Below are 14209 nucleotides of genomic sequence, written 5' to 3'. Positions count from 1 at the left end.
CCTAAAGACTATCAGACCATGAGAAACAAGATTCTCTGGTCTGATGAAACCAAGATTAAACTCTTTGGCCTGAATGCCAAGCGTCACGTCTGGAGGAAACCAGGCACCATCACTACGGTTCTATTATTTATTTTACCTTTTTATCCAGAACCTCCAGTTGAAACTAGCCAGCTAACTAGCAAACTAGCTACTTGCTATTAGCCACCGTTAGCGGTTTTCACCATTGTCCGTGGCCTGCACTACCTACCAGCCAGCTCTAGCCTGGACTATTATCGGCCAGTCTGCACTGTCTGCACAGCGCACTATCAACCAAGAACATATCGGATTTTCTGCCGGAATCACTGAACCTTAACACCGGATAATCACAACTAGCTAGCTGCAACCGAATGGATGTTGTTGGCTAATCACCACTGCCCCCGAAGCAAGCACCAGTTAGCCTCGAGCCAGGCCCATCTCCCCCTCTGTCAACCGGATGGGACCTCCTAGTGTCGACACGGAGCCCCGCCGATCCATCACGACTGATCTGCCGACATAATGTGGTTTCAACAGGCTTCCCATTGCGACGACCACGAAGATCCATCTGCTAGCCCCGGCCCGCTAGCTCACGCAATCAACAGCCGTGCTTCCTGCTCGCCTGTGCTGTAGCAGCCATTCGAGCTGCTCCCGGTCTCACCTATTGCTGTTCACGGGACCTTATGATCACTCAGCTGCACAGCTGATGCCTGCTGGACTGTTCCTTTACAAGGTACCCCCATCCTGTTTATCTGTCCTGTTTATCTGTTTAGCCTCAGCCCAAACTTTCATCGCCATTACCAGTTGTTGTCTTAGCTCTCTCGAATAACACCTGTGATTGCTTTATGCCTCTCTCCCATGTCAATATGCCTTGCCTATTGCTGTTCCGGTTGGTTCTTATTATACAATTTCACTGTAGAGCCCCCAGTCCTGCTCAATCAGCCTCAGAGAGCTCCTTTGTCCCACCCCCATACACGCAGAGACAGGCTCAATCGGTGCCTCCAGTGATGCTGTCTCTTTCATTGTTACCCAACGCTTAGGTTTACCTCCACTGTACTCATATCCTTCCATATCCTTGTCTGTACATAATGCCCTGAATCTATTCTACAACGCCCGGAAATCTGCCCCTTTTATTCTCTGTACCCAACGCACTAGAAGACCAAATCTTAAAGTCTTCAGCCGTATCCTTATTCTACTCCTCCTCTGGTGATGTAGAGGTTAACCCAGGCCCTGTAGCCCCCAGTATCACTCCTACTCCCCAGGAACCGTAAAATACTTGTTTTTTTGCATGTTAACATCAGAAGCCTCCTCCCTAAGTTTGAGTTACTCACTGCGTTAGCACACTCCGCCAACCCTGATGTTCTAGCAGTGTCTGAATCCTGGTTTAGGAAGACCACCAAAAACTCTGAAATGTCCATCCCCAACTACAACATTTTCCGTCTAGATAGAACTGCCAAAGGGGGCAGAGATGCAATCTACTGCAGAGCTCTATCATACTATCCAGGTCTGTGCCCAAACAGTTTGAGCTTCTACTTCTAAAAATCCAGCTCTCCAGAAATAAGTCTATCACTGTTGCATCTTGCTACAGACCCCCCTCAGCCCCCAGCTGTGCCCTGGACACCATATCTGAATTGATTGCCCCCCATCTATCCTCAGAGTTCGTACTGCTTGGTGACCTAAACTGGGATATGCTTAACACCCCGGCCGTCCTATAATCTAAACTAGATGCCCTCAATCTCACAAAAATTATCAAGGAACCTACCAGGTACAACCCTAAATCCATAAACATGAGCACCCTCATAGATATCATCCTGACTAATTTACCCTCTAAATACACCTCCGCTGTCTTCAACCAGGATCTCAGCGATCACTGCCTCATTGCCTGTGTCCGTAATGGGTCCGCGGTCAAATGACCACCCCTCATCACTGTCAAACGCTCCCTAAAACACTTCAGCGAGCAGGCCTTTCTAATTGACCTGGCCCGGGTATCCTGGATGGATATTGACCTCATTCCGTCAGTAGAGGATGCCTTGTTGTTCTTTAAAAGTGCTTTCCTCTCCATCTTAAATAAGCATGCCCTATTCAAAAAATTCCTAACTAAGAACAGATATAGCCCCTGGTTCACCCCAGACTTGATTGCCCTTGACCAGCACAAAAACATCCTGTGGCGTACTGCATTAACATCGAACAGCCCCCGCGATATGCAAGTTTTCATGGAAGTCAGGAACCAATATACACAATCAGTTAGGAAAGCAAAGGCTAGCTTTTTCAAACAGAAATTTGCATCCTGTAGCAACCTAACTCCAAAAAGTTTTGGGACACAAGTCCATGGAGAATAAGAGCACTTCCTCCCAGCTGCCCACTGCACTGAGGCTAGGAAACACTGTCACCACCGATAAATCTACGATAATCGAGAATTTCAATAAGCATTTTGCTACCGCTGGCCATGCTTTCCACCGGGCTACCCCTACCCCGGCCACAAGCTCTGCCCCCGCCGCTGCAACTTGCCCATGCCCCCCCTGCTTCTCCTTCACCCGAATACAGATAGCTGATGTTCTGAAAGAGCTGCAAAATCTGGACCCCTACAAATCAGCTGGGCTAGACAATCTGGACCCTTTATTTCTAAAATTAGCTGCCGAAATTGTAGCAACCCCTATTACTAGCCTGTTCAACCTCTCTTTCGTATCATCTGAGATCCCCAGAGATTGGAAAGCTGCCGCGGTCATCCCCCTCATCAAAGGGGGTGACACTCTAGATCCAAACTGTTACAGACCTATATCCATCCTGCCCTGCCTTTCGAAAGTATTTGAAGGCCAAGTTAACAAACATATCACCGTCCATTTCGAATCCCACCGTACCTTCTCCGCTATGCAATCTGGTTTCCGAGCTGGTCATGGGTGCATCTCAGCCACGCTAAAGGTCCTAAACGATATTATAAGCGCGATCGATAAAAGACAGTACTGTGCAGCCGTCTTCCTCGACCTGGCCAAGGCTTTCAACTCTGTCAATCACCACATTCTTATTGGCAGAAAAAATTGCCTTGCTTTCTCAAATGACTGCCTCGCCTGGTTCACCAACTACTTCTCAGATAGAGTTCAATGTGTCAAATCGGAGGGCCTGTTGTCTGGACCTCTGGCAGTCTCTATGGGGGTGCCACAGGGTTCAATTCTCGGGCCGACTCTATTCTCTGTGTATATCAATGATGTCGCTCTTGCTGCTGGTGACTCTCAGATCCACCTCTACGCAGACGACACCATTTTGTATACATCTGGCCCTTCATTGGACACTATGTTAACAAACCTCCAAACGAGCTTCAATGCCATACAACACTCCTTCCGTAGCCTCCAACTGCTCTTAAACGCTAGTAAAACTAAATGCATGCTCTTCAATCGAACGCTGCTTGCACCCGCCTGCCCGACTAGAATCACTACTCTCGGCAGGTCTGACTTAGAATATGTGGACAACTACAAATACCTAGGTGTCTGGTTAGACCGTAAACTCTCCTTCCAGACTCACATTCATTATCTCCAATCCAAAGTTAAATCTAGAATCGGCTTCCTATTTCGCAACAAAGCCTCCTTCACTCATGCTGCCAAACATGCCCTCGTAAAACTGACTATCCAACCGATCCTTGACTTCGGCGATGTCATTTACAAAATAGCCTCCAACACTCTACTCAGCAAATTGGATGTAGTCTATCACAGTGCCATCCGTTTTGTCACCAAAGCCCCATATACTACCCACCATTGTGACCTGTACACTCTCGTTGGCTGGCCCTCACTACATATTCGTCACCAAACCCACTGGCTCCAGGTCATCTATAAATCACTGCTAGGCAAATCCCTGCCTTATCTTAGCTCATTGGTCACCATAGCAACACCCACTCGTAGTATGCGTTCCAGCAGGTATATCTCAATGGTCATCCCCAAAGCCAACAACTCCTTTGGCCGCCATTCCTTCCAGTTCTCTGCTGGTAATGACTGTAACGAACTGCAAAAATCTCTGAAGCTGGAGACTCTTATCTCCCTCACTAACTTTAAGCATCAGTTGTCAGAGCAGCTTACCGATCACTGCACCTGTACACAGCCCATCTGTAATTAGCCCACCCAACTACCTCATCCCCATATTGTTATTTATTTTGCTCATTTGCACCCCAACATCTCTATTTGCACATCTTCTTCTGCACATCTATCACTCCAGTGTTAATACTACATTTTAATTATTTTGCACTATAGCCTATTTATTGCCATACCTCCATAACTTACTACATTTGCACACACTGTATATATATTTTCTATTGTGTTATTGACTGTACGTTTTGTTTACCCCATATGTAACTCTGTGTTGTTGTTGTTTTTATCGCACTGCTTTGCTTTATCTTGGCCAGGCCGCAGTTGTAAATGAGAACTTGTTCTCAACTGGCTTACCTGGTTAAATAAAGGTTAAATAAAATAAAATAAAAATATGGTGAAGCATGGTGGTGGCAGCATCATGCTGTGGGGATGTTATTCAGTAGCAGCGACTGGGAGACTAGTCAGGATCGAGGGAAAGATGAACGGCGAAGGTTCACCTTCCAACAGGACAATGACACTAAGCACACAGCCAAGACAACACAGGAGTGGCTTTGGGACAAGTCTCTGAATGTCCTTGAGTGGCCCAGCCAGAGCCCGGACTTGAACCTGATCGAACATCTCTGGAGAGACCTGAAAATAGCTGTGCAGCGACGCTCCCCATCCAACCTGACAGCGCTTGAGGATCTGCAGAGAGAATTGGGAGAAACTCCCCAAATACAGGTGTGCCAAGCTTGTAGCGTCATACCCAAGAAGACTCAAGGCTGTAATCGCTGCCAAAGGTGCTTGAACAATGTTCTGAGTAAAGGGTCTGAATACTTCTGTAAATGTGATATTTCAGTTGTTTCTAAATACCTGTTTTTGCTTTGACATTGTAGGGTATTGTGTAGATTGAAGAGGAAAATAAACAATTTAATAAATTTTAGAATAAGGCTGTAACGTAACAAAATGTGGAAAAAGTCTAGGGGTCTGAATACTTTCCGAATGCACTGTATATCATTAGGGCCAGCTGGGTTTTTTGGTAGGTTATTTCACAGTTATAACTGAGCTGGATCAGAAGCACCAAATATGTATATTGTTCACTGTCTGACTGCCTAATATGGTCAGATGCGATTGTGGTCTGAAAATGTTTTGGGATAAACTCGAACTCCTCCTCAAATGAAACCAGAAGAATGCAAATATTAAATTTTTCTGACTCTCAAAACATTGGTCTACCACAGGTGCAAGTTTTCCATACCAATTAGCAAGTGCTCCACCCACAAATGTTCCATCAAAATATACTGGGTACACATAAAAAAGGCACATTAAAATGGGAGTGATTGTCTTTGATATTCAAAGCTTTAATTGAAACCAGGCACATGCAGAATTACAGAGCAACTGTTTTGAATGTTCCATGGTTTTCATCAGTGAAGGAGGGGATTCCTGACTGATATCCTGAGAGGAACACTACATTTCCTCAGGAGGAAAACCAACCAACTGACAGACGACGTAGCACGTCATTGTTTTTCATTAGCTCTATGGTCAATAGACATTCAGGTATTTTATTTTTATTTTTTTTATCTGTAAGGAACACTGCAGGTCAAAAAGGTTCACACCCCTCTTCTCTCTCTCCCACTCACTCTACCTCTACCACATTTGCACAGTATCCTCCACCTCACTCACATATGGTAGGACTGGACTGGGTAAGCATCTGGTAATCTTTGTTTTAGCTTCTCAATAGGCTCACCAGGCTACGGTCTAGTGTGTGTGTGTACTCAATCATCTCCAGTTACATAGTTGCTGGCTGCTCCTCTGAGGTTACGTGGACAAACCGTTTGGGATTGTGGAAGGGGTTTCCACAAAATAGGTGTTGTCCAAAAATTCCTTGCAGTTATGGAAATAAACACACAGAAAGAGTGGCGCAGTGGTCTAAGGCACTGCATCGCAGTGCTAACTGTGCCACTAGAGATCCTGGTTCGAGTCCAGGCTCTGTCGCAGCCGGCCGCGACCGGGAGACCCATGGGGCAAAACACAATTGGCCCAGCGTCGTCCAGGGTAGGGGAGGGTTTCGCCGGCAGGGATGTTCTTGTCCCATCGCGCACTAGCGACTCCTGTGGCGGGCCGGGCGCAGTGCACGCTGACTCGGTCACCAGGAGTACGGTGTTTCCTCCGACACATTGGTGCGGCTGGCTTCCCGGTTAAGCGGGCACTGTGTGAAGAAGCAGTGCGGCTCGGTTGGGTTGTGTTTCGGAGGACGCACGACTCTCGACCTTCGCCGCTCCCGTGTCCGTACGGAAAATGCAGCAATTTTGGGGAGAAAAAGGTGGTAAAATACCCAAAAACAAACTTTTTTTTTTTTTTTAATAATAATACACACAGAAAGAGAAGATAATGGGGGGTGAGAGACTTGCATGTTACATGTATAGTAAATCTTGGAAGTTTTCTGATTAATTGTAATAATGCAGACACTAGGGATGGGGGTGTGAGCATGCGGGGCAGATGAGATCTAGTCGTTGTTTGTGTGCGTCTGTAAGTTGTTGTTCGTATGTATAAGTTTGTATTTTGGATAAATAAAAATTTATAAAAATAAGAAAATCTGTCTACCATGTGTTCTGCTATCTCCTTCACCCTACTGTGTCCTCTGTCACAATGTGTTAAAGCTTGAAAGATGTTCACAAATAAATGCCAAGTTACAGTAATGGGAATATTTTAATCATCTGAGCTTCTAAGAAAACGGTGAAAATCATGGCAAGAAACACTCAGGGAGAGAGAAATAAGTGCATTTGTAAAAATCGTACAAACGAAACTGAGAGTGCCCACAGCCGGCCCGCTCATTAGGCAGGATTAGGCGGCAGATTGACGAAAGCTGCATTTTTTTTAGCTAAAACCTCACAATTCTGGCCAAACGCAATGACAATTTCCCTCAACTAGTGGCATATGGGCTTTTTAGGTGAGCGCTGATGCTGCCCTTTGATAAGCAGTGCCCACTTTGTTAGAGGCGCAACATTTTTTTGTCAATTCCCATCGCGCCTCTCCAGGGTGCTGTTGGAGACGTATCAACGTTCCTTCAAAAAAATAATCTAATATAAATCATGTAGCAGATATAGGATATGGTAGAAAGAGTTTGTGGCCTATTCTGTGGCCCACAGGCTGAATATAAAATGTATGACAATGTAATGATCATGCAGGTTTCTCCGATCAATTAGCCTAACTCAAATACCCTAATCTAAATGTAAATCATTTAAATAAAGAATGCGCTGTCATATTAACAAACAACATATCCTAAAAACAGGAGAGGTCAAAGTAAAATGGACAATATAGGAATGGACAATCATAACTGTTGTCCAGGAATTTCACCACATTGTTATGATCAGTGGTTTCAAGTTTGTATCCGTCAATTTTTGACAAGTTGATCATAGTGAAAAAGAAAATACTTCTGCATTTCCCGCTGTGTAAACACATTGCAAATAGGCTCGTGATAACTCCAGATAAAGTTGGGTAGCTGATATTCAGCGCTTAAATAGCCGAATTGATTAGTCAGGAATCAAGACTAATAAAGCCAATGCAATGGCCTGTTTTACAAACGGTGGGCCTTCCACATGGATGGGCATTCATAAAATTCCATTGCTGGCCGACATGGTAGGCTACACCCCAGTAAGCACGAGCCGACGTCTTTTGGACGTCTTATTTTGGTCCTGTCCGGACGTCCTTTTTTTGGTGTTTTACAAAATGGTAGGCTTACCACATAGATGGGCATTCATAAAATTCAATTTCATGCAACACTGTAGGCTACACGTCAGTAAGCACGGACCGACGGCGACGCCTTTTGGATGTCTTTTTTTGCTGCAGTTCCGGACCGGCCTTGATTTCCACATCCACGGACATTGGTTTTTGGTCTGGACCAAATCTGAACCAATCATAGACGTCTAGGTTTGGTTCAGATTTTGTCCGGTCTGGACCAGTCTTTATTTGGTCCAAACATGGACGTCTATAAATTACTAATTTTCAACCTTCATTCAGAACCAAAAATGAGCCTGTTTTCAACATCCGGAAAATAAGTATTTTCAACTTTCATTCAGAACCGGAGAATAAGTATTTTTTTACGTCCGGAAAAGATGCCTTTTCAATGTTCTGGAAAATATGTATTTTAAACATATGGAAAATACCTTTTCACCTTTCATTCAGAGCCTAAATTGAACCTTCAACGGTCTTGACTACGGCGGCAGAACGGCAAGGACAGGCTCTGAGAGTGCCAACAGATTCTGAGCCAACACAAAAAAACTTTCACAAACATGAAAGTAATGAAAGCACCAAAAATGTATAAATAAATAATAAACTTAATAGCAGGAGTTTCACAACATTTCTTCAATTAAACCTGTAGTTGGTAAACAAAATGATTGGTGTTTATCCTTAGCCTCTTGTTCAAGGTCAAGGCTGACTCTACGCAACAGTTGACATCTCACCACACCTGGGATCAAATAGTATATATATATATACAGTACCAGTCAAATGTTTGGACACACCTGCTATTTCTTTACATTGTAGAATAACAGTGAAGACATCAAAACTATGAAATAACACATATGGAATCATGTAGTAACCAAAGAAAGTGTTAAACAAATCAAAATGTTATATTTGAAGTTCTTCAAATAGCCACCCTTTGCCTTGATGACAGCTTTGCATACTCATGGCATTCTCTTAACCAGCTTCAGCTGGAATGCTTTTCCAACAGTCTTGAAGGAGTTCCCACATATGCTGAGCACTTGGTGGCTGCTATTCCTTCACTCTGCGGTCCAACTCATCCCAAACCATCTCAATTGGTTTGAGGTCGGGGGATTATGGAGGCCAGGTCATCTGATGCAGTACTCCATCACTCTCCTTCTTGGTAAAATAGCCCTTACACAGCCTGGAGGTGTGTTGGGTCATTGTCCTGTTGAAAAACAAATGATAGTCACACTAAGCCCAAACCAGATAGGATGGCGTATCGCTGCAGAATGCTGTGGTAGCCATACTGGTTAAGTGTGCCTTGAATTCTAAATAAATCACAGACAGTGTCACCAGCAAAGCACCCCCACAACATAACACCTCCTCCTCCATGCTTTACGGTGGGAAATACACATGCGGAGATCATCCGTTCACCCAAACCGCATCTCACAAAGACACAGCGGTTTGAACCAAAAATCTCCAATTTGGACTCCAGACCAAAGGACAAATGTCCACCGGTCTAATGTCCATTGCTCATATTTCTTGGCCCAAGCAGGTATTTTCTTCTTATTGGTGTCCTTTAGTAGAGGTTTATTTGCAACAATTCGACCATGAAGGCCTGATTCACACAGTCCCCTCTGAACAGTTGATGTTGAGATGTGTCTGTTACTTGAACTCTGTGAAGCATTTATTTGGGCTGCAATTTCTGAGGCTGGTAACTCTAATGAACTTATCTGCAGCAGAGGTAACTCTGGGTCTTCCATTCCTGTGGGGGTCCTCATGAGAGCCAGTTTCATCATAGCGCTTGATGGTTTTTGCGACTGCACTTGAAGATACTTTCAAAGTTCTTGAAATGTTCCGTAGTGACTGACCTTCATGTCTTAAAGTAATTATGGACTGTCATTTCTCTTTGCTTATTTGAGCTGTTCTTGCCATAATAAGGACTTGGTCTTTTACCAAATAGGGCTATCTTCTGTACCTTGTCACAACACAACCGGATTGGCTCAAACACATTAAGATGGAAATACATTCCACAAATTAACTTTTAAGAAGGCACACCTGTTAATTGAAATGCATTCCAGGTGACTACCTCATGAAGCTGGTTGAGAGAATGCCAAGAGTGTGCAAAGCTGTCAAGGCAAAGGGTGGCTATTTGAAGAATCTCAAATATAAAATATATTTTGATTTATTTAACACTTTTTTGGTTACTACATGATTCCATATGTGTTATTTCATAGTTTTGATGTCTTCACTATTATTCTACAATTTAGAAAATAGTAAAAAGAAAAGAAAAACCCTTGAATGAGTAGGTGTTCTAAAACTTTTGACCGGTAGAGTATATAGTTGTTTATACTTTAGCTGCGCTTAATTGGGTTTACCTGGCGCAATGGAGTCAATGGAATAGTCTCATAAGTGCAAAAACCTGGCCATCAGGCGCTCCAGGCAGGGTCGATCAAACACTGGGAGTATTTGAATGAAAACGAATACAATTTCAACCCAGGCTTAAAGGCCTACGTCATAGTCTCTGACCTGACCTTCTTGGTCCACACCCTCATTAAAGGCGAAACCCTTTTGTCTGGCACAGCTTTACTTTGTCAAACATGCTCCTGCAGTCCCTGCATTCATTCTGCTGTGCACAACCTGTAACTGATTTTGTCCGTCTCTTTATGTATCATTTGCATTTGGAAATGTTTAAGTGCATCTGGACAATGACTTCACAGGTCAGTTGTACAGTCAGGGCTCTGCTTACCATGCTGGCCAGCAGCCAGACAGAGCAGAGCCCAGCGGATAGAGCCCAGCGGATAGAGCCCAGCGGATAGAGCCCAGCGGATAGAGCCCAGCGGATAGAGCCCAGCGGATAGAGCCCAGCGGATAGAGCCCAGCGGATAGAGCCCAGCGGATAGAGCCCAGCGGATAGAGCCCAGCGGATAGAGCCCAGCGGATAGAGCCCAGCGGATAGAGCCCAGCGGATAGAGCCCAGCGGATAGAGCCCAGCGGATAGAGCCCAGCGGATAGAGCCCAGCGGATAGAGCCCAGCGGATAGAGCCCAGCGGATAGAGCCCAGCGGATAGAGCCCAGCGGATGACCGAGTTCCCTTTTCCCAAGTCCCACCCAGACGCTGCGTGCCCCGTCATCCAACTGAAATGGAAACCCCACATTCAGCTGTGTTTGTTATGGTTGTGCCGTCGGCCCGCTCGGTGAACACACAACGTTGTCACAACGTAGCTAAAACAGCGGGGCAATATTTCAACAACAATCTGTTTGGTCAGCTGCAATTACATCATTAGGCGGTCAAACAAGTTAGAACCAGCAGGCATGATAATTAGGATTATTTATTTGGGTAGGTGTTCTTAGGCAAAGGCAACACACCATTTTGCAACTATTATTTCCTTACGCACCTGGACATCTAATACAGCAGTTTAAGTAAAGTACCTTTAAGTGTGTTGTTGTAATGTTTGAACGTGCCCACATCGGAGTCTGGTAGAAAGAGAGTATGTCATTGGTTGGTCAAGAAAGGGCTACTCGATTTGACAATAGCCTATAGAGCTTTTATAATGTATATTTTTATCATACAAAGCATATTCAGAATAATAGTAGCTATATTGAATAGTAGTACTTTGGTGAGATGGGGGTATTACCCTGCAGAGCACTGAACTCCAACAACACTAATGGTTGTTTATCTATTTCCCTCCAAAAAATGAAGAGCCAGACACTCGACTCTATCCTGACACAAAACCAATCTCAACCCGGGGGGGGGGGCACACTATGATATCTCCTGCCTTTATCACTCGTCACCAGAGGACACTACACCCTAGTATAACAACCCCATTCCTTTTCTTGTTTATGTCCGTTCACTGTCTGCCATCATCATTCCACTATCCATAACTGCTACTTTTGCTCAATGCAAACACTGCTGCTGCTACGTGTGCAAGTGTCTCTCTGACCGGGCTGAGTGGCAGGGCTGGGGGTCTGTGCAGTGTGGCATCACCATCACTGGCTGCAGGGTAATTTATTGTGGGAGCTAAGTGTTTCCATTTGCAGCAAGAGCCACTAAAAACAGTCTCACTGAAGGTTTCTGGGGGGCCCACTCGTAAAAGTACTGATGCGGTGTGAGCTGGCTCCCAGCCTGACAACCTGTTTGGGGAGCAGTATAGATGTGATTTTAATGAATACATAATCCAGTCATCACAAAAAGACCCCGTCCCTAGCTCCTAACTCTTTGCCAAAGGCAGGCTACACTCCTGACCATTGTGTTTTCATTCAGCAGACACAAGAGAAGTGTGAGGCGTTTTTAGGGTAGGTTTCAGAAAGAAAACAAGAAGATATTTATTTGGGAAATGGTTTCCAATTCACTGTAACTCTTGCATAATCTGAAAGAGTAGAAATGAGGATGGGGCAGATATTTTATATCAAATAAGGAACCCAAAATTGGAATGAAATAGAGAAAGAATGGGCCTCCCGAGTGGCGCAGTGGTCTAAGGCACTGCATCACAGTGCTTGCGGTGTCACTACAGACCTGGGTTCGATCCCAGGCTGTGTCACTCAGGAGGCAGCGCACAAGTGGCCATGTGTCGTCTGGGTTAGGGGAGGGTTTGGACTGGGGATGCTTTACTTGGCTCATCGCGCACTAGCGACTCCTTGTGGCTGACTTCGGCCGCCTGCAGGCTGACTTCGGTCGTCAGTTGAACGGTGTTCCCTCCGGCACACAAAATTGGAGAGAAAAAGGGGGTAAATTAAAAAAATAAAAAATAAAGAGAAAGAACAGTGTCAAATTGGGGGTTGATTTCTTTGCTTACAATATGAGGGTTACTCAATAAGAAGCACATTGACAAATCTAGTTCAGAGTGAAGCATCGGTTTTAACATATCTACTCTGTAAAGTTTCACAAATCGATCACAACAAAATAGTGAAGACTTTACATACAGCTTCAATATAAATAGGACACCAGGCCCAAGTACTGAAACTTCAGGAGGTCTAACAATTGTCTATCAATTAACAACTGCAGCCCAACATTCCCTTGTATAAGCAACTCACTGCTGCCCTCTTCTGAATCTACAGCCAACAAGTGTCATGATCATACATAACTGAGACACCACTCATTAGGATACTATTTCAAAGGAAATCTACCCATTATCAGTCCTTCAAAAACAATGATTAACTTTCCCTATATTCAATCATGAACAGTGGCACAGTTCCTTGAGAACAATTAGAATATTGTATGTTGTAAGATGTTTACTGAGTAAATATTAAATAATGGTTACCAATCCCACATTGGTTTACATTTTACATTATACATTATAGTCATTTAGCAGACACTCTTATCCAGAGCGACTTACAGTTAGTGAGTGCATACATTATTTTTTTATTTTTCATACTGGCCCCCCGTGGGAATTGAACCCATAACCCTGGCGTTGCAAACGCCATGCTCTACCAACTGAGCTACATCCTACTCAGCTAAAACCTACCTGTCACTACATAGTGCAAGTCAATTGAAGTTAGTTAATCATCTAAAAAATTGTGATCTATATGCAAGACAGAGGACACAATTATTTCAGCTGTTCAATACAGTAGGCCTGTGCTGTCCACACACCCATGCTTATGAAGTTGACTTTGGCCAGGGCGACTCGCAGTTAACTCCCTCTAGCAGAGATGAGAGGAGTCACTCTGAATAAAGAGAAACGGAAATCCAACAAAGTGCACCTCCGTCTGAAGACCAAAGAAAAGATAACAATAACAAGTGCAAGAGGCATATGATATCATTCTGTCTCTCAGCGTCTGGGAAAGTACCACATTAATAGTCAAACAGAGGGCATCTTCTGATGGGATTGCAATGGGAAGTCAAATTAATTTGAAGTCAAATCCTCAGCAACAACAACAGGTACACAAACAGAACTCAAACTCTTGTACCTACTTTTATCGCATCAATCATTGAAGCCAACTTGGCTATGGAGGAATATTATAAAAATGGATTGAAAACACATAAAATGCAATTAACATACTGTAAGTGTACAGCAAATGTTTTGTAAAACTTGTACACCACAATCGACTTTCAACCAAAGCCTTTCTAATAGAAAGGGAATCCATTCCGCCCCCCCAAGTTGTACTCAACCACCCTCCAGGAACTTTTCCTCCCAGTTCTAACATTAACCAACAGGCCTGATTTCCTGAAACTGGAGCGTCCCTCTGCGTGGGGAAACGAACGCATCAGCAGCGACACCTGCACCAGTAGGAGACCAGCCAGGACGTGAGTCAAGAGTCTAACCATTACAGACACACAGACATACTCTAATAGTGTAGTGCTACACAGGAATAAAATAATATTGTGTATTTCTCTCATTTCCAATTAGAGACCTTAGACTCCATTCTCAAAATGAATCACATTGATGAATATAAACATCAAAATCCTTACCCACATTGATAGTTTATTTTGCATGATAAACCGA

The sequence above is a fragment of the Coregonus clupeaformis genome, chromosome 21 (assembly GCF_020615455.1).
Source record: "Coregonus clupeaformis isolate EN_2021a chromosome 21, ASM2061545v1, whole genome shotgun sequence".
In the NCBI taxonomy this organism is placed as follows: domain Eukaryota; kingdom Metazoa; phylum Chordata; class Actinopteri; order Salmoniformes; family Salmonidae; genus Coregonus; species Coregonus clupeaformis.
The sequence above is the reverse complement of the archived record's forward strand: the minus strand, read 5'-3'. Positions refer to the sequence as shown.